Source organism: Peromyscus maniculatus, chromosome X (genome assembly GCF_049852395.1).
Source record: "Peromyscus maniculatus bairdii isolate BWxNUB_F1_BW_parent chromosome X, HU_Pman_BW_mat_3.1, whole genome shotgun sequence".
In the NCBI taxonomy this organism is placed as follows: Eukaryota; Metazoa; Chordata; class Mammalia; order Rodentia; family Cricetidae; genus Peromyscus; species Peromyscus maniculatus.
Genome location: NC_134875.1, coordinates 29941211 through 29968608, shown reverse-complemented (window position 1 = coordinate 29968608; position 27398 = coordinate 29941211).

The window sequence follows — 27398 nt, the reverse complement described above, 5'->3', positions numbered from 1 at the left end:
ACTAGGCAGTGGGACCGAGTCCTGTGCTCATTGCATGAGTTGGCTGTTTGAAACCTGGGGCTTATGCAGGGACGCTTGGCTCAGTCTGGGAGGAGGGGACTGGACCTGCCTGGACTGAGTCTACCAGGTTGATCGCAGTCCTCGGGGGAGGCTTTGCCCTGGAGGAGGTGGGAATGGGGGGTAGGCTGGGGGTAAGGAGAGGGAGTGGGAGGGGGTAGAACAGGGGAACACATGGCTGATATGTAGAACTGAATGGTATTATAAAATAAAATAAAAGGAAATAAAAGGAAAAAAAAGAAAAGTGGAAGAATATGAACAAAATATATTTAAATTTAAAAATTGTTTCAAATTAAAAAACACAATAAAAATTATAAAATAAAAAGTACTTCTCATACCCTAAAAAATATTTTGTGATTGATGGGGGAGAATCTACCTATTGTAGTTGGAATACCATCCAGTTGGTGCTAAGAAAGCAGGATGATCAAGCCATAAGAAGCAAGCAATACATAATACTCTTCCATGGCCTCTGCATCAGATCCTGCCTCCAGGTTCCTGCTGTGTTTGTGTTCCTATCTTGGCTTCCCTCAGTGGACCATTATCCAAGATATATAAGTCAAATAAACTCTTTTTTCCCAAGGTACTTTTGGTCTTGCTGTTTTATCATAGCAATAGTAACCCTAACTAAGACAACCCCTATCGATTACCCTGCACAAAAAAATGCTTCCAAATGGATCAAGAACTGTAATGTAAAGCCTGGCACTGTGAATCTGAGAGAGGATGAAATAAGGAATATGCTTGAACTCATTGGCACAGGGAAGTTTCTTTCTAAACAAGATTCCTTTATCATAAGCAGTAAGGCCAAGATTATTAAATAGGAACCCATGAAACTAAATGCCCTTTGTACATTCACAAATAGCATCATTCATGAAAGGAGACAGCCTACAGAATACATAATGAGGAAACAAGACTTTGCCAGCTATAAATCTGACAGATGTATTAGTATCTAGACTATACATAGAATGAATCAACAATCTTAACACAAAAATGTTTTTATCACTCACATAATACTAACACAAAAGAGACATAAAAATGTAAGAAAATGTAAATGTCACACTGTTAATAAAAAGAAATAGCTGAGCTGAGATACAATCCAAAAGAGTATAACCCCAAGGTCATTTAGGTAGTTAACATGGCCTCTACAGTTAAAGAGAATATTAAGGAGGTACATGTAAGATCTCAGAGTCCCTTGAAATTTTTCTCTGTGAATAACTTCATTTCTATAAAACTTTCTGTGTTACTCAAGATGATTTATAGATAAAAATACTTTTTTAAAAATTATAGTACAAGTATCTATAGTAATTATAGAAAATATCATGAATTTGAGAGGGAGCATGTGGAGGGGATGGGCTTCAGAGTGGAGAGGGAGGCAGCAAAATGATGTAAATACAGTACACATACATAAGAGTAAACAAATTATTAACAAATATAAAGTAATATTTGGAAAATGGATCAATAACAATGAAGCATATGCTCCCTTCTTTCCAAGAATTCACAGTTCACTTTCTGAGCTAAAATGACCAAAGTGTTACACAGATTATTAGAACCTCCTAAAGAGATGATTTCTTTTAAGCAAGTGTCTTAGAGGGGTATATATTGGCAAAAGTCAACAAGGAAAGACATCCAACAAGAAATAAAATTTGAATGGGTCTTGAGTATGTATGAGGCTGTGAAATAAGAATGCGTGGGGAAAGCATTCTGGTGCTGGAGAAAAGGAGGCAAGCAAACACAATATTGCTTTTCATGTTGATATTGGCTCAAATATCCATAATTTTCAATTACAATATAGCTGGGAGCTCTCCTGTGTTCACTCTGTTCAATGAAGTTGTCCTGGTGACTTAGGATGCCTTGGCAGAAATTTTTGCAGTGCACATGTTTTAAGCTAGTGGTTTACACAACCTTGCATTCAAGCATCCCAAAGCCAAAGTGAAATTAAATTAATTTGACCCTTAAAAATTACATTTATAATCAGGAGAACTAAAGACCATTAAATGAAGATAACACAACAAAACAGAAATCAAATTAAGACTCTGTCCTGAAGACCTTTAAGGTGGAGAAGGCCTTTGTGTGTTATTAAATCACTCTGCTCATTTCACAGTGACTTGCTTTTGATAGAGCCTACGATGAAATAGACTTCACTGCTCCTGTGCATAATTAATATCCTTCTGTAGTCTTCATCAGACAAGTCACCTGTGAATGTAAAGTAAGTGTGTTTTAGTTAAAATTTTTCTGGTAATGGATCCTCAAAGCATAGATGAGTGGCCACAGGCAATATCTGAAAGACTACTTAAGTGCTGCCTTTTTAATGAACTTGACCTTAATATCTATTATTTATGAATTCAGTAAATCAGTATATGTCTGCCTAATCTTTAAACAATTATATATTTTAATGAAAATGTATCAATTTCTATATTTTGATAATATATTTTAGAGGATGCCTCTAATATTTAGAGGTATACCTCAGAATTTCACCCATGATAGATAAGAAATCTTAAACTGAACCAATTCTCAGGTCCTGCATTCAGGTTTTTTTCTTTTTTTTTTCTTTTCTTCTTTTTTTTTTTTTTTTTTGGTTTTGTGAGACAGGGTTTCTCTGTGTAGTTTTGGTGCCTTTCCTGGTACTCACTCTGTAGCCCAGCCTGGCCTCAAACTCACAGACATCTCTGCCTGCCTCTGCCTCCTGAGTGCTGGGATTAAAGGCATGCACCACAAAGGCCTGGCACATAAAGCTTCTTATTCAGTTACTTGAGTTAAAATTCCTCGCTGTTGTAACTAGCACCATTCCATTTGAAGATGAATACAACTGGTTCTTAAGTTTTCATTGTCTGACAAGAAATAACAACAAATAAACTATAGTAGGATATACGTGCTACAAAATTAGTATTTTATAAAGCATAAAAGAATCCCACCAATAGAAAGTTTTCATCTTATTTTGTGGCATGAATTGAGGTATTCATTTATAGATATGACATGCTGATGCCCATTCAGACACATGGATAACTGTAAGTAGACAAGAAGTCCACATTAGATTTTTCTTGTCTCTATCGATATTACTTTTAGAGAAAGGGAGACATTACTGAATCTTCAGCTTTTCTGGTTCAACTAGACTGACTGGCTGGCAAGGTCCTGTTTTTAGCCTTCTGTTCCTTCCTAATTCTGGAGTTACAGACACATGCTGTCATGCCCAGCTTTTATGTCAGTGCTAGAGACCTGAATTCAAGCCCTCATACTTATGCAGCAAACACTTAGCCATATCTTCTGTCCTTAAAAATAATTTTATTATAAAATAAAAAAATATGCCAAAAAACAAACCTAGAAAGGATGAGAAACACCACAATCATTGTAAAATAATTGCCCTCAGACATTTAAGACCCCCTCCTGAAAGATAAGAGCTGTGCCTGATGTGCACAGGTTATACACTTTCTGCATTAAGAAAAAGGCTTTGCCAATTGTTCTCAAAATTATTATTTGTTTCACTTTTGAAGATCATGTATGAGAGCCCTTAATTCTGCCTAGAAGACCTATGGGCAAAAGACGAGATTGAAAAGACAGGCTGGAGCCACATAATGAGTGACATTTATTAGTGCTTTATGTTTTTTCCTGTTAGTAGAAAAGATGCTTTTAACATTTTTTTAAGCAGAAAATAGCAACAATTGTGCTTAAAAGGTTTCTGGGATAGCAATATTTAAAATGATAAAGGTCCTTAAAAGGCATTGCAAAGATTGAATAAAGAAATAACTTTGCCAGTAGGAGCTTATGTAGAAATGTTCCCTTTATCAAAACTTCCTATGTGATGAGATTCCCTACCCCTTCAAATAAACTGCAATCAGTAATAGTAGTGAAAAGATAATACTTGATAAACTTTAATAGTCAGACCTTGATCTTAAATAGTATAGAAAATACTCATCTTATAGAATAACTGATTTCTGTTTGAATAATTAATTTCTCTCTCTCTCTCTCTCTCTCTCTCTCTCTCTCTCTCTCTCTCTCTCTCTCTCTCTCTCTCTCTCTCTCTCTCTGTAAAGCACAGAAGTCAGAAGAGGACATAGAAAATCTTCCTGTATTGCTCTCCACTTATTCTGATAGTCTCCCCCTGGAGGTGGAGCTTCCATCTTCATGGCTAGACTAAAGACAAGCAGAACCTCAGCAAGCATCTTGTCTCCATCTCTACCCACCCTGGTTATTGTTATTTCTAGGACTCCAGGCTTACTCAGTGCTTAAATGTTGAGCCATCTCTTTAGCCCTTCAACTAATTTCTCAAACTACTTTTGAAATAATCATTTATGACTCAAATTACCATCACTTCAATTATGAGATATAATAGTTATGATTCTGACAGAAATAAATGTAAATTTTTAAAAAATATCTATCTGAGAGATTACACATTCTAAACAAACAAAAATAAATAAATAAAACCTACAGCTTTGAAATTAACCAAACATTACAGGCTACTGCCATTGCTTTTTGTTCTCATTCTGAACTTGATAGTAACCCTATTGCTGAGGACAATGAAATCAAGCTGGTAAGGGCCTGGAAGATTCATTCTTATTGGTGAGCTTTTATAGAAGAAAAGTAATCACCAGTCTTATCCACCTGTGCCCTCTACAAGATACAATGATCAGGCTTGCCTAGCAAGTCATGCCCATTGGTTCAATAGGAACAAGGATATCATGGAGCAATCAACTGCTTTCTATTTAGATGTCAGGCACATTGTAAAAGATTAAAGTCATATATGGCACCATTATTTGGCCAGAAACCTTTGATTGGTGAAGTCATAGGCCCCAAAGAATACCTACTAGTACTCTGGTGCTAAATAGACATAGCGTTCAACCAACTCCTAATGACTTATCGTTATACCCATAGACCAATACACCCTCAACTCTCATGTAGAAGGTTCTATTTTTTTAGATGGTGATTAACAGAGATTCACTACTGGCCAAGGTGCAGAGAATAAGACATTGCTGAATTCTCAGTGCTAAAGGGGTGTGTATCCCACACCTTTCCTCCCAAAGCTCTGAAATCCCTGCAGAAGTGGTCCAGAAAAAATGTTAAGAGCCACAGTGGTGCCTGATCATAAGGAAACATCTTCTGGACAGAAGGGGAGCTGCACATAGGAACTCAAACAGTTGTGCTAGCTTGCACAAAACCTGTGAAAGCTCAAGCTACACCAAATCCCAGCATGGAGAAGGGATTTGGGCATGGGCTTCCACTCCTAGCAGTGGAGATATGGGCAATTGTTAGCTGATGGAAAAGGAAGGTCATTTTTTTCTCTAAGAGTGTAGCCTCTATCATGTCAACCACACTCCAGTGGAAGATCACAAATCCAAGAATATTTGAGTATTACAAATTAACCTTGAAAGGCTTGTTTGTTTGTTCCTTAGGAAGGACAGTGTTGGGTGGATAAGGAAGAATTAAGGGGTGATGAGCATAATTAAATACATTGTAGTGGGTAGCTGTTCTGGCCATGTCCTGAAGCACTGCCCCTAGTGAGGTAGCAGGTATCTGTTACACCTACCTATGACTTTGAAGTACATGCCACTGAGGCATGGCCACTAGGGACCCTTAAGACCTGAGATGCACATACGTGGCTCTCTCTTCACTACCTCGTGGTTTTGGATGCTGGGACAGACCAGGGCAGATCTCGCCAGAGAGCATCATTGGTTCGTGCCTCATTCTTCCAGGATCCTGTGACAAATTCCTGTATTTGTCTTGTGAGTTTTCTTTCACAAATAAATTCCTTGGCCGAATAAGCAGACTCTGTGAATTGCTAGCTATATAATCCCATTAATACATTGTACAATGCTCTCAGAAAACTAATACAGTATATTTATAAAAAATGTGGTTCAAGTTTCAAACATAGGTAAAATTTTAAGAAAGCAAAATAACTTGCCTTTGGCTCTGATTTAATACTTTTCTCAGCCATTCAGAATTCTAGGAGAGCCCTCCATTTTCTGTTGTCTCCCTATTGAACAATTGCTTGACTTTACTTTCCAAACTATCAAATATCAATTCCTTCAGTAGAGTCAGGTTCCTTTCATTTAAGAGAAAACAATAAATGCAGTTGTTAAAATGAAAAGAAGAAATCATGGAACTGAAAATATAAAGATAAAACATCATGAAAACAATAAGAAACTCAGCCAAGTCCATTTGATTGGAAAGTCTTTTTCCAGCCTTTTACTCTGAAGTAGTGTCTGTCTTTGAAGCCGAGGTATGTTTTTGTATGCAGCAGAAGGATGGGTGTAGCTATCCTAACATCTAGTAAAAAAGACTTCAAACTAAGAACTAAGGCCAACTGTTGACAAGTGGAACTTCATGAAACTAAAATACTTTAGCACAGCTAAGGAAACAATCAACCAGGAAAAGAGGATGCCCACAGAATAGGAGAAAATCTTTGCTGATATACATTTGATGGCACATTAACATCCAGAATATATAAAGAACTCAAAAGCAAAGTGAGAAAACAAAAACAAATGATCCATTTGAAAAAATGGACCTACGACCTGTGAAGAGGATCCCAAAAGAAGAAGAACAAAAAAAACCACTAAAAATATCTCAAAAAGGGCACTCGGGAGGCAGAGCCAGGCGAATCTCTGTGAGTTCGAGGCCAGCCTGGGCTACCAAGTGAGTCCTAGGAAAGGCGCAAAGCTACACAGAGAAACCCTGTCTCAAAAAAAAAAAATCTCAAAAAGTGTTCATATTCCCTAGCAATTAAGAAAAAGCAATTCAAAACAATGTTGAGATTTAATCTATCCCAGTCACAATGGCAAAAATCAATGGAAGAAATGACAACACATTCTGGAGAGGATAAGGGGGAAAGAGAACCCACATTCACTGTTGATGGGGTAGCCAAATGGATCAGCCAATATGGAAATAAGTGTGGAGAATTCCCAATAAGCTAAAAATAAAAATATAATACTACCCAGCTATACCATCCCTTGGCATATGCCCAAAGGACTCACTATCCTCCTCTACCAATACTTGCTCAGACATAGTTTATTTTATTTTATTTTTTAAACATTTTTTATTGATTCTTTGGGGATTTCACATCATGCATTCCAATCCCACTCATTTTCCAGTTCCTCCATATCCACCTTTCACCCTTGTATGGTCTCCCACCAAAAGAAATCGTAAAAATAAATAAATAAATAAAAATATTAATTAAAAATAAAAAAAGGAAATGCAGCCAAAAACACATGAAGAAATTAGAGATTTATTAAATAGGTTGGAATGCACTGGAATTTTGAAGTACAAATGTGAAAAAAAATGTTTGGAGATGGAGAGGTAACTCAGTGACTAATAGAATTTACATTTTGTCCAGAGGAACCAAGTTTGATTCCCAGTTACCTACATTGGGCTACTCACAACAGCCTGTACTCCAGCTCTAAGAGATTCAACACCCTATCTTGGCCTTCAGTGGCACCTGCATGTATGTGCACATGTACTCACTTAGAAAAATACACACATATACACATAAACAAAATAATAAAAAAAGAAATAAAAAATTCCCTACATTTTAGTACAGAATTAACTCTGTACTAAAAATTTTACTAAAAAAGTAGCTTGTGTTTGTTACTAAGTTTAAGAAATGTACTATCAGAGTCATTGCAGTTTGTGTTATTAGCTGTTTGAATCTACTTCTAACCAGAAGTAAATAAAAAATAGTATCATGAAGTATGAATTTTTCTATTGTATGTATTTATAATTTTATTACATACATAGCAATCCCTAAAATATATAATTTAGTTGTAATTATACATGTACTTTAACCTATGTTTTAAATTTTCTGTAGATGGAATTATATTCTACAGTATTTTTTCTCTCATGTCATGTTTTAGGAACCCATGCGTGTTAATGCATTCTAGTTTAATCACTTATGCCTATGTGCTATTCTTCACATTATTTCCCAACTAATAGTATTGCATATATGTGGTCTTCTCTGTGTGAAAGAGTATATGTTTCTTATCATGTCATTGATATTTTTTACAGATTCTTGGTGAAAGCACACAGTGTTTGTTCATTTAAATTTGTAAGTCATTAAATTATAGGCTATTTCTAATGAGGACTATTGAGATCCAGCCCTTCAATAGCCTTCTCCCAGGGTCTGTAGAAGAATCTACAAGCAGCTGATTATCTAATCTTTGATGATAGCGAATGAATCTACATACACAAAACTCTTTAAGCCATACAATTTATTCTTCTGAGTCAGTTCTCTCTCTACACAGCTTCTTTTCTGCTCTCATGAGTTGCTCCTTTCTTTCTTTTTTTTTTTTTTTTTTTTTTTTTTTTTTTTGGTTTTTCGAGACAGGGTTTCTCTGTATAGCTTTGCGCCTTTTCCTGGAACTCACTTGGTAGCCCAGGCTGGCCTCGAACTCACAGAGATCCGCCTGCCTCTGCCTCCCGAGTGCTGGGATTAAAGGCGTGCGCCACCACCGCCCGGCTGAGTTGCTCCTTTCTTGCCTGATTCTCTCTACCTCTTTCTGCTGTTCCCTCTAAGTGCTATCTTAATTCCTTCATCTTAGTTCTGCCCCATCTTGGTCTTTCTCCTCTTGTTCTTACCCACCTAGTTCTTTCCCATCTGGCTCTTCCTCATCTTTTTCTGTCTCATCCTTCTAGTTCTCTCTTCTAGTTTACTATTCTAGTTCTCCTCCAATCAAGTTCTCCTTTCTTTCTGAGGTTTACAATTATATACCCATGCAATAGCAATGCTCTGGCTAAGGCAAGGCCACCAGGCTTGAATTCCTTCAGGGTCAAAAGGAAAAGCAAAAAGATCTACACAAAAGAACAGTAATTGTCAGGCATCATCTGCAACCCAAAAGGGAAGTGGCTAATGGGGAAACAGATCACTAAGGGCTAAATTTGGTTAATATCTAAACAAAGAAGATTTATGTGCTCAAACTATAGTCTTAGAAGTGGTTAGTTGAAATGGTAAGAACCTACAGAACCTTGATGGGTGAAAATAAACCTGCCTTCTATTTTCCTTTGGTCCCCTTATCTGTTCAAGCTGTCTCGGCTGCTGCTGTTTTCTGGCAGGGCAGGGGAGTGCACTTGGTGGCTAGGCACCCTAAGTCATAGCTTGATTCACCTGTAAGAAGAAACCCTTAGTTCTGACTCAATTGTTAAAGATAGATCTAAAACTAGAGATAAGACTTTGGAAAGAGGAAGGTTAAGCTTAATTAGCACATCCACCAGGCCTTCTCAAACAGGTAGATTGGATGCTTAAGTCTGTTCTTATTGAGTCTGGGAGGTATCTCAGATAAGATACTTTCATCCATCCAGGGATGGTCCTGGCCAGATGCTGCTAGTGATGATAATTACAGAAAGGCATACAATTAAGGATTTTGACTGTGTCTGTCTGTTGTAGTACAGTTGGAGAAAGTTATACAAATACTTTAATTATATGGGGGAAATTGTGCACAATGAATAATAGCACACAAGAAATTCAAAGCAGGAAATAGCTAATATTCAAAAGCTAATATCAACAAGACTGCTTGAGCCTTAGCTTTATCTCTGGAAGAATTCTTAACTCTTCCAGGTATAGCTTTGTCAAAATCAGCTGAATTTTTTTTTTTCTAGACAGGGTTTCTCTGCGTAGCTTTGGTGCCTGTCCTGGATCTTACTCTGAAGACCAGGCTGGCCTCGAACTCACAGAGATCCGCCTGGCTCTGCCTCCCGAGTGCTGGGATCAAAGGCGTGCGCCACCACCGCCTGGCAAAATCAGCTGAATTTCTACTTTATATATTTTTTGTGGCCTGCAGCATATTTCCATTTTACTAATATCAAGTTATATTATAGAGTTAGTATAACAATTTGTATTCTCTTCAATAGGTAAGAATTCCGCTGTTTCAACATCACCACTAACACTAACCTTAGTAGATTTTATAATTAGCTCATTTAAATGATGCAGAAAATATCTTAGTGTTCTTCCTCTGATTTAGATTATACATATTATCATGTTTATTGGTACCTTGCTTCCTTTCCTGAGAAATGCCATGCATTTTCATGCTTATTTAATTTCAAAGTTAGCATATTTGACTTGGAGGTCTTTATATGTTTTGAATTTTAGCTATATGTCTACTCTAATAGCAGTATTCTGATGCAATGTTATTTATGAAAGAACTTGAAATTCTTGCTCTGGAAAGATTGGAAAGGAAATGGCTCCATTTATAAAGGACTTTCCTATCATGCATGAATCCCTTAGCACTGCAAAAAGTAGGCATGATGGCACAGGCTAGTAATCTTACTCCTGGGAGGGTAATCAGGAGTGTTACAAGCTCTAGGTCATCCGTTGACATAATGAGAGTTCAAGACCAGGCTGTGCTATATGAGACCCTGTCTCAAAAAATGAATGCATGCTAGATTTCACATTTTCCTCCATTAACAGAGCAAAGTATATTTTCTCTTTTCTGCTTTTATTTAGTGGGTTACATACAACTATATCAGTAGAATTTTATTTGCTGAGCCAAGACACCATTACTTGAATGAATATAACCAAACTTCTATAATTTTTCTTGTAGATTTGTATTTAGAATTAAGTTTACTTGGGTTTTCGTTAAAATTTAGAATGATCTTAACTAATGCAACATTCTCAGATTTTTCACTTCCTTGTTTTATCTTTTTCGTGTTTCAGTAACAAAGTTATATTAAGTAAACTTCGTGTGGAATGTTCATTCTTGTCATTTTTGTTAATGATCAGACTATACATATTTAAATTTTGCATTAAATCCTTCCTTAAAATATCATGCATTGTAGCATCTTTTTGGAGAACATTTTTTTTCTGTTTTGGTTTTCATATTTTTAAAATTTTAACAAAAAGGGCATATATGATGTTGAGTAGATAGGGAGGTGAGAAGATCTAGAATTGTTTATGAGATAGGAAGGAATATTATCAAAATGTATGAAAAATTCAATAAAAACAAAACAAAACCAAGATATCATGCATTTATTGACTTTTATATGTAGAGTGCTAAATTCAAAATTACTCCCACTTATACATTTATGAGACTATTTTCTACTTCTTTCTTGCATTAGTTTAATAACTTTCTATTTAATCTTTATATCAAAACAATTAAGATAATGCCATTCATATTATTCTCAATTTACCATTGAATATCTGTTGAATTCACAATTATATCTTATTTTCATGATACAACACTTACTCAGCTATAGAAGATTTTAGCATATTTCTGGAATAACTTATTAAGGACTGTTTTTATGTCAGAGTCTATCAAAGAGTTATTTACATGTAAAGTAAATAATGGTTGTTAAAAATTTAGTGACGTAGAAAAATATGACTAATGTAGGTCAAGTTTGTTATAATGCTTGCACCATTTGTAATAACATTTAATATTCATAAATATATTTTTGTAGACATGAAATCAGAGCAAATTATTTTTGTAAACTTGACTTTTGTCTTTTTAGTATGAGTTGGTAACTTTTCATTATATACACATAAACACATGATGAATATTTATAATAGTTTACATATTTAAAGGTCTGTTGACTTTTATTTCTGTGATAAGTCTTCTCCACGAATATTCAGGTTATAGTTACTTTCCCTTTTTCGTTCTTAAATATTTGCCTCATTATTTAGTTTTTCTGTGTAACAATTAGTGTTGCCAAATTGATAGAATCTGAAGTCATTTAAAATAATGGGCGTCAAGGCATACCTATGGGAAATGTGCGGAGTAGGCCAGTTGATGCAGGGAGACTTATCTTCAGTATTTGGGGGAAAACACCATGAGATTCTGGGTCATATGGAATGAATTAAAGCAATATAAGTACTAGTATGTATTCATTCGTTGCTCTTTACATCCCGTTTGTGAATCTTATGTAACCAGCTGCTTCAAGCTCCTGTTGCCTTAACTTTCCCAACATTTTGGACTGTACTTCCAACTGTGAGAAACAGAACAATTTTCTACCTTGAGTTAATTTTGTTAGAATGTTCTATTATAGCAACAAGAAAAGAAAGCAATACATTTTACAGGCTATAGCTGGATTAAACAGCATTTTCTTTAATTTTTTTTTCTTTCACACATTGTCCTCGTATGGCTTCATATGAACCAGTCCTGATCAAGTTGTTTTTTCTTATATTCATCATCGCAGTAAGAACACAATGGGTCCGTATTTACTGTTACAGTTAGTCATCTGACCCTCTGTTTTTTCTTTATTTAATACTTCAGAAAAAATAAATACTATGATATTCACATTAATTTCTCTTTAATTATCCAGAACATTGTTTCAAACTCTACTTAAAGAATCATATTTTGCTCACAAGCTTCATAGGTGCTAGCACATTGTCCAGTCTCAATAAATGTAAACTAAGGAAAACTGTCATGTAGTAAACATTGCATTACAGTTCATCTTCAGAAGTCAGTATTTATTCTAACCAAAATTTTGTCTGGCCTACAGTTGATTTCCACAGAAAGTTAATCTGATTATCTACCTTTTCATTTTAGGCCAACTATTTTCACAGGCAGAAGTAGGTTCTGGATGTATAGTTTGGTGTTTAACTGTTTCTTTGCTTTTATTTATTTAGAAATAATGACATTCATTTTAATTAAAATATAATTTTATATTTTCCTCCTCATTCTCTTCATTCTACTTTTCCCATATGCTCCCCAGTTCCCTGTGAAATTCATGCCTTCGTCTTCTTTGACTATTGTAACATACACATATAAATGAATTATCATATAAATATAATGCAGAGAGTCCATTAAGTATTGCCTGTATATTTGTGTTGCTGGGCTGATCATTCCGTATTGGATAACCAATTAGGAGGCTCATCCTTGGACAGGGTAGTGTTAGGAAGGGGAATTTACTGGACTTGCACAGGGTACACGTCTAATGGACCATGCTGAGCCTGGAATCTGGATTAAATGTGGGGTGCAAGTTGGTGAAGTCTGGTCAATTAAATCATTATTGTCCCAATTTTAAAACATGTCCAATAGTTGATAGACCACATTTCAAATTCCATTTACTTGTGTTGCATCTATGTTGATATAAATAGAGAAGTGACAATACTGTGTATATTATACTATACTACATCTACTTAATGTTGTGAACTATAACTCACACATTTTAAAAAAGTATTTTTCTTCTCTACTGAAGAGAATGGCCTCGGGCATGTATTATTCTGTTTTGAAAAATAATTCTACATTACTTCTTCCCTATGCTACACTAAACTGAATGTGTTTTATTAATGTCTTTGTGATTCCCTTATCTTTGAAAAGCTGCATAATAGAATCTTCCTGCTGTTGGTAAGAGTTAAATACTTTCTGAGAAAAGAATTATGTTCTGAATGTTCCCTCTTCTCCAAGGAATAACAAATACACAAATACTTCTGCAGTCTCTTATCCAGTTGTATTTATATTTCTAGTAGGGTTTTATCCAGATAATTTCTTGTTTTTTGACATGTGGAGAAGGAGCCTTTTAGGAACAAATTTTTGCAATTCCACATAATAGGGAGACTCTGTGTCTTTGTGTGTTACATTATTTCTAGATGAGTGTTTTAAAATCCTTCATGCTGAGATGTGTTTGGAATAAATAATAGTAATATATAGAGATTTTAAGTTCTTTATGCCTAGCTGAGACATAAATTACCACAATAAGAGTTCAGAATGAATCTTTGTAAATTCAGCCCTCTGTGTGTATGCGTACTATATTTGTGATATCCACCAACTGCATAACAAAAATGTTGGGGATTTTTTTCCAGACCGAAAAATTTGAACTTGTGACATGCCAAGTAATAGTCTGAATCCATGAAAATAAAGTGGTATATAAGAATATTCTGGGGCTGGAGAGATGGCTGAGAGGTTAAGAGCACTGGCTGCTCTTCCTGAAGACCTGAGTTCAATTCCCAGCAACCACATGGTGGCTCACAGCCATCTATAATGAGATCTGGTGCCCTCTTCTGGCGAGTGTATACATTGTAAATAAATACATAAATAAATATTTTTTTTTAAAAAAAGAATATTCTGTAGCCTCCCACCATTTCACAGATCATCAGTACATCTCCCTCTCATTGACTGAGTATGATTTACCCTGTGCAGTGCCTATGTGTGTTATATAATTAGACCTAAGAGGTCACTATACTGAGTTGTAAAGATTTTATCACATCTTATAACTATTCCCTGAACAATAAAAACAAGTGTTCACATTAAAATTGTGTTAGGCATTATAAGTAAACTAGGGTGATTTAAAATATATAGGAGGATGTTTATAGTATATATGCAAATATTATGTCATTTTATATAATGTGTTTGAGTATATGCAGATATTGGTATCCATGAAGAGAGACTAAACCAAACCTGCCTTAACATTATGGAGCTGACACATTTGGAATCCTTCAATATGACCCCCAGTTCCTAAAGCTGATATTGGGGGAATTAGATGAGCATCTTTATTGCTTGTACAGTGTTAAGTGGTCAACCCTGCAATCACATATGCAACAATAAATAAAACCTGAGGTTCTATTTATATTAAAAATATTCTATATCAATCACTTTATGCAACTAACTTATTGAAATCTTCACAGCACAGGGTCCTTATACATTCTAGAATGAAATGGTTGAGTAAGCAATGCCTTCTCAAATAGCGTTATACTCAGCAATTATGATCACAGAACATAAGCTGTGCTTCCATTAATGGTATAGATGGGTTTAAACAAAGCATAAGAAATATTAAAACATATGATGGAACCAAGGCAATTTCAAAATTTTAAAGTTTTATCAGGTTTACATTATTTCTTAAAAATACTAAGTGGGAGTACTTGCTTCTAATAAAATGAAAAATAATCAATGTAGTTTAACTTTCATTAAACACGGAAGACAGAGGATATGAATCTACCTTTGCTTTATCTCACAACTCTATGAAAACTATATAAAATGATGCAATTGGAGAAAATGGAAGAGGAGAAACCAGAGAGGAGCAAAACAATTAAGATGAAAGAATAATGGAAGAAAAATAGAACTTAAAACATTGAAAGTTGAATATCTGAGGACAGAAGATAAATGAGATAGAAAATAATAATAAAGGAAGTAATATGTTCAGAATTTAGAAAGGACTCAGAAATTATAATTACCAGTTAACTATAAAACTTTTGTAATGATCATTTCATAGTCTCTCTAGCATGTAACAACAGTTTCTTATGATAAAATGGAAGGAACTGAAACAAAGGAGATTTTTCAATGTGGGAGTTGTTAAATGTCATAGGAAAGAGAATGTCATAGATCTAACACCTAGACATTATCTGAATGATAGAATTTCCTTTAGAGCATTGTCAGTTAAAATTAGTTTCTCAGGAAAGTGATTATTTGATGGAATTCCATTATAGGAGGTTTACAGTTCTAAGAAAGATAATGTATATGTAGTGGTTATATCCAGCTTTTTTTCTTTTTTTTTAACTCTTAAGTGGCCTGGTTAACCCAGCAGAGGCCACACACCTAAAGAAAACTATTTTCTCTTTCTCCCATCAGCTGTCAGTGGACAACAGTTCCTTAGTTTGGTGTAGGACTCTGTGCCACATATACTGTCATCAAGAACTCTTGGGAAAAAGCTGTGACTGCAGAGATTGACTGACTGATTAGAACAGCCATACTGGGAAGAACGGAATGTCGCAAATCCTATCTTGGGAGAGTTCTAGCTCTCCAGAAGAGTCAATCCTTGCTTACCTCTGTCTTTGAACTAACACAGTTGTAACTAATAGATTTTTTTTATTTGGAAATGATTTACTTAGCAGACTGCTAGCTCCCCCCAAACAAAAACCTAATGATATCATCAGGAAGCATCTTGGGGCTAAAGAAAAACATTCCCCATCTTGCTGTAGCCACCTCTTTGAAGTAACTACTGAAGTATTTTCAACTTGTCTTGATTTATGATAGTCTTTGTTGTGTAAAACTGTAAAAACTTCACGAAACTGCTTCCACGTTAGAACATGGAATTTAGGGTAACTTAAATCTATGTTCCCAGACCACAGTCACTCAAAATATTCCCACAATCAACTATCTTATTCTCTTTCAAAAATAGGTAGATAGATGATAGATAGATAGATAGATAGATAGATAGATAGATAGATAGATAGATAGATAGACATATAGATAGATAAATGAGAGAGATGTCATAGACCATCCTTTCCTAAGTCCACCCCCTCCCGCCCCACATCACTGTATCCAAGTCCCCAAATGAAGAAGACATCCCCTGCTAAACTTCAGGTTATGCCTGGCAGAAAACCAGGTGGGCTGCCCAAAGACCTTTTCCACTCTTTCTAGACACAATCTCTCAGTCTCCTCCCTAGTGCTGCCACAGCTGGTGAGCTGTGGCTTCCCTTCCCCAATACCCATATCCCTGAGGATTTTACAGAATACCCCCTCCTCACCTGCATACCCCCACTCATCACCACATCTCAGCCTCCAAAACCAGCAGACATCCCCTGTGAACATACCAGATGAACAGGCCAATAAAATAGGCAAAACACAAAGGACACACTCTGAAAATTTAAAAAGGAAGTAGAAAGCAAGGAACAAAACACTTACCAAACAAAGACAAACCCAGAAACCAGCCTCTAGGCCTCTATAATCACTCAAAAACCAGATGCCTAGACACAAGCATAAGAACACAATAAGAGCCAGAACAATATGTCTCCACTAGAACCCAGCTATCGTACCACAGCAGACCCCACATATTCCAACATAGCTGAAATACAAGAAAAACACTTTAAAACCACCTGTGTGAAGACTGTAGAGTTGTTTAAAGAGGAAATTAATAAACTCCTTAAAGAAAGTCTGGAAAACACAAACAACTGGAGGAAATGAATAAATTCCTTAAATAAAACTGAAAAAATACAAACAGTTGAAGGAAACTAATAAAACTGTTTAAGACCTGAAAATGGAAATAGAAGCAAAAAGGAAAACATAGTTGGGCAAGTGTCTTTGAGATAGGATGGATTGTCCTTTGGGTATATGCCTAAGAGTGGTATAGTTTGGTCTTTAGGTAGATAGATTCTCAATTTTATGAGGAATTGTTATATTGATATCCATAACAGCTGTACAAGTTTGCACTCTCACCAGCAGTGAAGGAGTCTTCCCTTGTTCCACACTCTCTTCAGTATGAGCTCTCACTTGTGTTTCTGATCTTAGCTATTCTGATCTTAGCTATTCAGGCAGGTATAAGGTGGAATCTGAGTCATTTTGATTTTCATTTCCCTGATGACTAAGGATGTTGAATATTTTATTTTGTTTCTCAGCCATTTGAGTTTCCTCCATTGAGAATTCTCTGTTTATATCTGTACCCCATTTTTAAAAATTGCATTATTTCTTTTTTGATATCTAGTTTCTTGAGTTCTTTATATATTTTGGATATTAGCTCTCTATCAGATGTGGAGTTAGTGAAAATATTTTCTCATTAGATAGGCTGCTGAGGTGTTCTATTAACAGTGTCCTTTGCCTTACAGAAGCTTTTAAGTTTAATGAGGTCCAATTTATTAATTATTGATCTTAGTGCCTGAACTATTGGTGTTCTGTTTAGGAAGTTGTCTCCTTTGCCAATGAGTTCAATGCTATTCCCTACTTTCTCATCTACCAGGTTCAGTGTATCTGTTTTAATGTTGATGTCTTTGATTGACATAAATTTAAATTTTGTGCTGGCTGATAAATATGCACCTACATGAATTCTTCAACATGCACACATCCAGTGAGACCAGCACCATTTATTGAAGACACTTGTGTAGTTGGAAAGTTCCTTCCGGTCCTGAGGCCCCACATTTCTCTGGTTCTGCCCAGCCCACGGTCCCATAACCACTTATAAAATAATTACTCATAGGCTTATCTTAATTACCAATTGCATGGCCTATGGAAAACTTCTTGCTAGCTAGCTCTTATAACTTAACCCATTTCTATTTATCTATAAGTTGCCACGTGGCTGTGGCTCACAAGTACTTTCACATCTTTCTTCTCCTGAGAGTGCTGGTGTCTCCCTCCAGACTCCACTTTTCTCTTTCCTGTCTCTCTCCTTGGATTTCCCACATGCCTCTAAGCTGCCTTGCTAAGGCCAAAGCAGATTATTTATTAACCAATGGAAACAACACATATTCACAGCATACAGAAAGACATCCCCCAGCAAACTTGATTAATTATGTTCATAGCAGCTTTATTCACAATAGCCAGAAACTGGAAACAACCTAGATGTCCATCAACAGAAGAATAGATAAGAAAATGTGGTGTATTTACACAATGGAATATTACTCCAATGTGAAAAAATGAGTATGATGATATTTTATTTGTGCTATAACAAATAAAACTTATCTTGGGGTCAGAGAACAGAATAGCCACTAGATTAGACATAGAGGCCAGACAGTGGTGGCACACATGCCTTTAATCCTATCACTCAGGAGGCAGAGTTCGATCTGGATAACTGTGAGTTCAGGGCCACACTGGGAACACAGCCAAGTGTGGTGGCATACACCTTTAATTGCAGCACTTGAGATTTCATGTCTTTGCTTGGGAAAGACACATGCCTTTAATCCCAGGAAGTGATGGCAGGAAGCAGAAAGGTATATAAGGCATGAGGACCAGGAACTAGAAGTTTTTAGGCAGTTCAGCTGAGATCCCTTGTAGTGGGTAGCCATTCCAGCTTGGTTCTGGAAGCTCCAACCCCCATTGAGACACCGGCACCGAGAGAGCGCCCAGAGCGAGCGCTGGCCCATCCAGCTCTCAGGTCCCCAGGCGCCTCCCCTCGCCCCGCCTCGTAGGCGTGACAGTTGCCAGAGTCTCAATGGGGGTTGGAGCTTCCAGAACCAAGCTGGAATGGCTACCCACTACATCCCCTTCTGGGTGAGGACTCAGAGTCTTTCAGTCTGAGGATTCATGGAAACAGGATCAGCTGAGGAGTTGGTGAGGTAAGGTTGGTTGTGGCATGTTCTGCTTCTCTGATCTTTCAGCTTTCACCCCAATTTATGGCTCTGGGTTTTCTATTAATAAGACAGTTTAGCAATTTGTGTTACAAATGATATCATGAAATTTGAAGGAAAAGGATGAAACTAGAAAGTCATCCTGAGTGAGGTAACCCAGACTCAGAAAGACAAACATGTTATATACTCACATAAATGGATATTAGCTATTAAGTAAATGATAAATATGATACAACCCATATATTGAGAAAGTCTAAGTGACAATAAGGGCCTTAACAGGGACATTTGGATCTCCCTGCAAGAGTAAATGAATACATTTTGTGGACTTGGGGGTAGATGGAATGAGAACAGGAAAGATCTGGTGGGGGAGTAGGTGGGATGGAGAGAGAGAGTACAGGAAGAAATGACTGGATTGGAAGGCGTTTTTGGGGTGATGTGGAAACCTAGTGCATTAGAAACTCCCAGGATTCCATAAGAGTGACCCTAAAGAGGTCTCCTCCTAGTAAAAAACGATATGGAGCCTGAACTGGCCACCATCGGTAACCAGGCAGCTTCTAGTGGTGAGACTGGGAAATCAACACATCTGCAAAACCTTCGACATATAACCTATCTCTCCTGTAAGATGTACAGGGATAATGGATGTGCAGAACTTGTGAGAATGGCCAACCAATGACTTGTTTAATTTGAGATATATGATGCGTGACACTGTGTGAATGACCACATACTGGATTCTGGGTAACCCAGAGACCTATAATAGAAAAAATATCAATAAAATAATTCCTAATGATATTCTGCTATATTCATAGATCTATGCCTAGACCAATCATCATCAGAGAGTCTTCCTCGAGTAGTGAATGAGAGCAAATACAGAGAACCACAGCATTAGGTACAAGGAGAGCCCAAATTGGAGATCTTCAATGGGCCCGTTCCCTTAAATCTCAGGGAACCATGCTAAAAAGGGGAAGGAAGAAATGTAGGAACCAGAAAGGTCAAGGACATCAGGAGAACACAGCCCACCAAATTAACTGTGCAGAGCTCAGAAGAGCTCACAGAGACTGAAGTGGTGATCACAAAACCTGCATGGGTCTGTACTATATCAGTGCCTTATCAAGTCATCCTCAAAGGGGTTTGCTCCATCAGCAGATGGGAACCGATACAGAGACCCATACCCATAGTCAGACATACAGAGAGATAGAGTCTAAAGTGGATAACTCCTTCAAATCCATCACCTCTGAGCTGAGAGATCCCACAGATGAGGAATCAGAAATATTGGAAAAACTAGAGGGTATGGAGGACATCAGAAGTACAAGGCCTTCTGAATCAACTAGGCAAGGTACATATGTGCTCACAGATATTGAAGCAGCAAGCAAAGGGACTACATGAGTCTGTGTCAGGTGTTTTCCATATATATTATAGCTGTTAGCTTAGTAATTTATGGGAATACTGATTGTGAGAACAAGTGGATCTCTGCCTCTTGTGCCTGTGTGTAAGACACTTTACTTTCTCTTGAGTTGCCATGTCAAACTTCTATATGATTATGTTTCATCTTATTATATTTTATACTGGAATGTTTTGATATTATCTCTTAGAATCCTACTTTTTTTCTAACAAGAGACAGAAAGTGAGTGGATCCAGAGGGGAGGGAAGATGGATGAGGAGCTGGTAGGGGTAGAAGGAGAGGAAAATGATAAATATATAATTTTCCTGACAAAACACTGTTGTGGAATATGAGTTAAAGATGTGTTACATTCTTTTATGTTGTGGAATATAAGTTTAAGGATGCAAAGATGTGTTGCATACTTTTTTTAATGCTTCATTTTTTTGTATTATATATAGTTTATTTTTTTATTTTATAATTTGATTTAATTTTACATATCAGCCATGGATTCCCCTGTCCTCCCTTCTCCTGCCCTCCCCCCAGCTCAGCCCCCCTTCCCATCTCCTCCAGGGCAAGGACTCCCCTGGAGATTCAGCTCAACCTGGTAGATTCAGTCCAGGCAGTTCCAGTCCCCTCCTCCCAGGCTGAGCAAAGTGTCCCTGCATAGCCCCAGGTTCCAATCAGCCAGCTCATGCACTAAGGACAGGTCCTGGTCCCACTGCCTGGGTGCCTCCCAAATAGTTCAAGCTAATCAACTGTCTCACTTATCCAGAGGGCCTGATCCAGTTGAGGGCTCCTCAGTTATTGGTTCATAGTTCATGTGTTTCCACTAGTTTGGGTATTTGTCCCTGTGCTTTTTCTAATCATGGTCTCAACAATTCTTGCTCCTACAATCCCTTCTCTTTCTCACCGATTGGATTCCTGGAGCTCCACCTGGGGCCTGGCCATGGATCTCTACATCCACTTCCATCAGTTATTGGATGAGATTTCTAGCATGACAGTTAGGGTGTTTGGCCATCCTATCACCAGAGCAGGTCAGTTCGGGCTTTCTCTCGACCATTGCCAGCAGTCTACTGTGGAGGTATCTTTGTGGATTTCTGGGGACCTCTCTAGCACTTTGCTTCTTCCTATTCCCATGGGGTCTCAACATTCTTTTATGTTGCATTTGCTTAACTCTATGAAGCTCTATTACTTTGCATGCTGAAAACACCTGTTTGGTCAAATAAAGAGCTGAATATCCAAGAGCTAGGCAGAAGAGGGATAGCTCTGGCTGCCAGACAGAGAGAATAAATAAAAGGAGAAAAAGAGATGTTGGAGGATCAAGAAAAGGAGAAGGGAAGGAGGATGCCAGGGGCCATCCCAGCTTCCTCTTCTTTGAGAGGTGTGCCACAGAGCCACACAGCCACACATGAAATAAGAATGAAAGAAAAGTTATGCAGAAATAGAGAAAGAAAAAAGCCCAGAAGCAAAAGCTCAATGGGATAATTAGTTAAGAATAGCTGACTAGAAATAAGCCAAGCTAAGGCTGGGCATTTATAAATAAGAATAAGTCTCCATGTTTATTTGGAAGCTGAGTAAATAGTAAAAAGAATCAACAACACAAACTGTTGCATGATTCCTAAATGGTTTTATAATGAAAACCTACAACCAGATATTGGGGTAAAAGCTGAAAAGTCAGAGGAAGCAAGCCACAGCCATTTCTCATCTTGCCAACTCCTCAGCCAAAAAGAGAAGATCCTGTCTCCATGAGTCAGACTGAATGCCTCTGAGTTCTCAGCTGAAAGGACCTAATTCCTTTCTCTTCCTGCCTTATATTCCTTTCTCTGCCCAGCCATATCATTTCCTATCTCAACCTTCCTATTGCTGGGATTAAAGGTGTGTGACTCCCAAGTACTGGGATTAAAGGTGTGTGATTCAGTCTTACAGTCTGAGAAAATAAGACCAGCTGAGGGATTGGTGAGGTGAGGTTAGCTGTGGCCTGTTCTGTCTCAATGATCTTTCAATGTTCACCCTGGCTCCAGGTTTGTTTTTACTAATAAGACCTTTTAAGATTCATGTTACAATAAACAGAATCCATTCAGTAGATTGTTGTTTAATTTCCATGAGATTATAATCTTTCTCTTGTGGTTGATATTCAGCTTAATGGTAGTCTGATAGGATTCCAGGAGTTATTTCAGTTTTCTTCTGTGTGTTGAAATTTGCTTTGTATCTGAGTATATCGTCAGTTTAGGACAAAGTTTCATGACATGTAGAAGAATGTTTGAGTGAAATGTTCTGGGAATATCTATGATGTCCATTTGGTTTATAAAGTCTGTTAGAGTCAGTATTTCTCTGTTTAGTTTTTGTCTAGATGACCTGTCCATTGTTGAGAGTGGCATATTGTAAGATGAATTGCTAAATGGTCTTATTAATAATAATAAAAAAACACCCAGAGCCAGTTATTTGGGTGCAAGCCGAGAGAGCAGAGTAACAGAACAAGCCACAGCCACAAGTTCTTACTCTAGGATATCCTCAACCCAAGAGAGAGCTACTTCCTGTATACACATGCCTATATTCTTTCTGTCCTTGCCATCTCACTTCCTCTTTCCACCCAGCTACATTACTTCCTCTTTCTGTCCAGCTCTATCACTTACTGTCTGTCTGTACAGACCTCCAGACCTCTATGGTTAACTAGTGCTGGGATTAAAGGCGTGTGTCACCACTGGCTCTGTTCCCAGTGTGGCCTTGAACTCACAGAGATCTGGATGAAACTCTGCCTCCCAAATGCTAGGATTAAAGGCATGTGCTACAATTGCCTTGTATGTTTAATATATTGGTTGGCTTTTCCCTCTGATCTCCAAGTAAGCTTTATTTATTAGAACACAAATAAAATACCACCACATTTCCCCCTTTTTTGTCTAAAATAAAAAGTTATAACTAATATAAGAAAAAAATATATACAATAAGTACAATAACTATGTACAATACATGCAGGCAACAAATACATCAACAATGTCTAGTCCATTGGCATTTGACAAATTCAGTGAAAATCTTCCATTATCTGTCCTATTATTGTGAGTCCAAAATGTATCTAATTCACTTTTTATCCTAACTTGTAATATCAACCGAAAACTATCTTTTGATGTCTTTCAAACTTACACACTTTACAACTCTTAGTGTGTTTTGTTTCTGAATATCTTAACAAGGAAAACTATAACAATAACTATCTCATCTTCAACTCCCTCAGAGACCTAAGAAGGAACTAATATTAACTGAGAAAAGAGGAAGTGCAAACAAGTGACTTCCAAAAAATGAGTTATAACAGAAACAGCTGGCTTCCTGGACAGTCACCCAAGGTTTCTCTGCAACACTGAGGCTTCATCTTTGGCCTATAGACTTAGAATATATGACAGACTCATTTGTGAAGCAGGATTTTCTATAGATCCTTCCTACCTTTTCTTGGCAAGCATCAGTAGTCCTTTGTTTTGTGTTCTGTTTGTACATTTTGGACAGCATACTGTCAGCAGTGGATGCAAGGAACTTTCTTGCCCAATGGCTAACATTTACCACAATGAAGGTAAATTCCAAATGGAGTTTCTTCAATGCCCATCATCTTTTCTGAAGTAGATTGGTGCTGCCAGGAGCAGACATGTCTCATAGTCATAAAAAAAAAACTGTTATTAAAACATCGTAAATGTCTTATTCTGCAGATCTCTGAAGTGTTTGAAGATGACCTGTCTATCTCTGCTTGACTTTAGTCATACCTAATATGACTACAAGTTCAATTGTAATGACTAACTACTAACCTGCATTTCTTTATTATCCTAAATAGTTGGTAATAATAACTTTCAAGGACTAGCAAATTGCATTACATTGTTAAATGAACTGTATAGGTACAATACATTGAACAAGATTAGAAATATATGTACAGTATTTTTTAACAAAATCAATCTCAAATTTGTATCAATATGCATAATTTGTATATAATATAAAAAAATCTAATCCAATGTAAAATATTTAAAACTAATAGTTGCCTTCTAAAAGTGAATTTAATAATCTACCTTTTTTCTCTTATCAGGGTATTGAAGTCCGACATTATCATTGTGTGAAGGTCAATATGTGATTTAAGATGTTGCAGTGTTTCTTTTACAAAAATTTGTTGCCTTGTGTTTGAGGCATAAATGTTAAGAATCGAAATGTCATCGTGGTGGATTTTTCATTTGATTAGTATGTAGTGTTCTTTTCCATCTCTTTTAATTAGTTTTGGTTTGAAGTCTATTAAGTCTTTAGTCCTTTCTAAAGACCCTTTCTAAGGGGTCACCTAATAACATGGGGAACACAAATGTTTACAGTATGACCCATAGTGGAATCAAAATTATAGTTATGAAGTAGCAACAAAGATAATTTTATGATTCAAGGTCACAACATGAAGAACTATATTGTGGTGATATTGTATTCCCCAAAATATTGTACACCCTAATGAACATATCTAGGGTCAGAGAACAGAACAGGCACTGGATATAGAGGCCAGAATGGTGGCATACACACCTTTAATCCTAGCATTCTGAAGGCAGAGATCTGTCTGGATCTCTGTGAGTTTAAAGCCATACTGGAAACAGCTAGGCATGGTGACAGATGCATTTAATCCCAGGAAGTGATGGCAGAAAGCAAAAAGGTATATAAGGCATGAGAACCAGAAACTAGAAGCTTTTGGTCTGTTAAGCTTTTAGGCTTTTGAGCAGCAGTTCAGCTGAGATCCCTTTGGATGAGGACTCACAGGCTTCCAATTTGAGGAAACAAGATCAGCTGAGGAATTGGTGAGGTGTGGTTAGCTGTGGCTTGTTCTGCTTCTCTGATCTTCCAGCATTCACCCTAATACCTGGCTCCGGGTTTGATTTTATTAATAATACCTTTTAAGATTCATGCTACACTATATTAAAGGGTGGAAGCATTGGAAAGATTGAGAACCACTGATATACAACAAAAAGAAAAATAAAACCCAAGAGGAGTAGGCTCCAAAAAATAATCAAACTGAATGCTGAAATCAATAAAATAGAAACAGCTGGGCTATGGTGGTGCACACCTTTAATCCCAGCACTCAGGAAGTAGAACCAGGTGGATCTCTGTGAGTTCAAGGCCAGCCTGGTCTACAGAGTGAGATCCAGGACAGGCACCAAAACTACACAGAGAAACACTGTCTCGAATAAACCAAAAATACAAAAAAGAAAAGAAAAATAAAATAGAAAAAAAGAAAAGAATACAAAGAATCAATGGAACAAAGAGTTGGTTCTTTGAGAAAATTAACAAGACAGACAAAGCCTTATCCAACCTAACCAAAAGATGGAGAGAATATCTAAATTAACAAAATCAGAAATGAAAGGGGAGGCATAACAACAGACACTAAGGAAATTCAAAGAATCATAAGGACATACTATAAAAACCTATATTTCACCAAACTGGAAAATCTAAAAGAAATGAATAATTATCTTGATAGCTTCTACTTACCAAAGTCAAATCAAGATCAGATAAACAATTTGAATATATGCATAATTCTCAGTGAAATAGAAGCAGTCATTAAAAATCTCCCAACCAAACAAGCCTAGGGCCAGGCAGTTTTAGTGCCGAATTTTCCTAGACTTTCAAAGAAATATTAACACCAATACTCCTGAAATTATTCCACAAAATAGAAACAGAACATACATTGTCCAATTCATTTTATGAGGCCACAGTTACCCTGATACCCAACCCAGATAAAGATGCAACAAAGAAAAATAATTATAGAACCATTTCCCTTATTAATGTAGATACAAAAATACATAATAAAATATTTGCAAAAAAATCTAAGAATGCATCAAAAAGATCATCCACCATGATTAAGTAAGATTCATCCTAGAGATGCAATACAACAAAGTCAGTAAATGTAATCTACTATGTAAATAAACTGAAAGGAATAAAGTTAAAAAAAACCCACTTGATCCTCTCATTAGATTCAGAAAAGTTTTTAACAAAATCCATCACCCCTTTATGATACCTAAACATAATAAAGGCAATTTAAAGCAGGCCTATAGGCAACTCAAATTAAATCAAGAGAAACACAAAGCAATTCCACTAAAATCAGAACAAGGCAAAGTTGTCTACTCTTTCTATATGTATTCAATATAGTACTTAAGTTTTAGGTAGAGCAATAAGACAACTCAAGGACTTCAAGGAGATACAAACTGGAAAGGAAGAAGTCAAAGAATCCTTATTAGCAGATGATATAATAGTATACATAAATGACCCTAAAAATTCAACAAGGGAACTACTACAGCTGATAAACACTTACAGAAAAGTCGTTGGATACAAGATTAGTTAAAAAAAATCAGTAGCCATCCTACATACAAATTACAAAAGGACAGAGAAAGAATTCATGGAAACACCATCTTTCCCAATAGTATCAAGTAATTTAAAATATGTTGGGGTAACTCTAATTTAAAAATTGAAGGACTTTTATAATAAAAACTTTAATTCTTTTAAGAAAAAAGTTGAATTAGATATCAGAAGATGGGTACTTATGGATTGGTGGTATTAACATAACAAACATGGCCATTTTATGAAAAGCAATTTATCGATTCAATGCAATTCTTATCAAAATTACTAAACAGTTCTTTACAGACCTCAAAAGGATAATTATCAACCTCATATGGAAAAGAAAGGAAAGGGAAAAGAAAAGAGAGAAAGGAAGGAAGGAAGGAACAAAGGAAGAAAGGAAGGAAGGAAGGAAGGAAGGAAGGGAGGGATGGAGGGTGAGAGGAGGAAAGAAGGAAGGAAGGAAGGAAGGAAAGGAGGAAGGAAGGAAGGAAGGAAGGAAGGAAGGAAGGAAGGAAGGAAGGAAGGAAGGAAGGAAGGAAGGAAGGAAGGAAAAATAGGATAGCTAAAACAATCCTGAACAACAAGAAAACTGGAGGTATCACCATCCCTAATTTCAAGTTGTACCACAGAGCTATGGTAATAAAAACTACATGGTATTGGCACAAAAACATATATGTTGATCAATGGTATCGAATTGAAGACAGGAATAAATTCAAACACTTATGTATACTT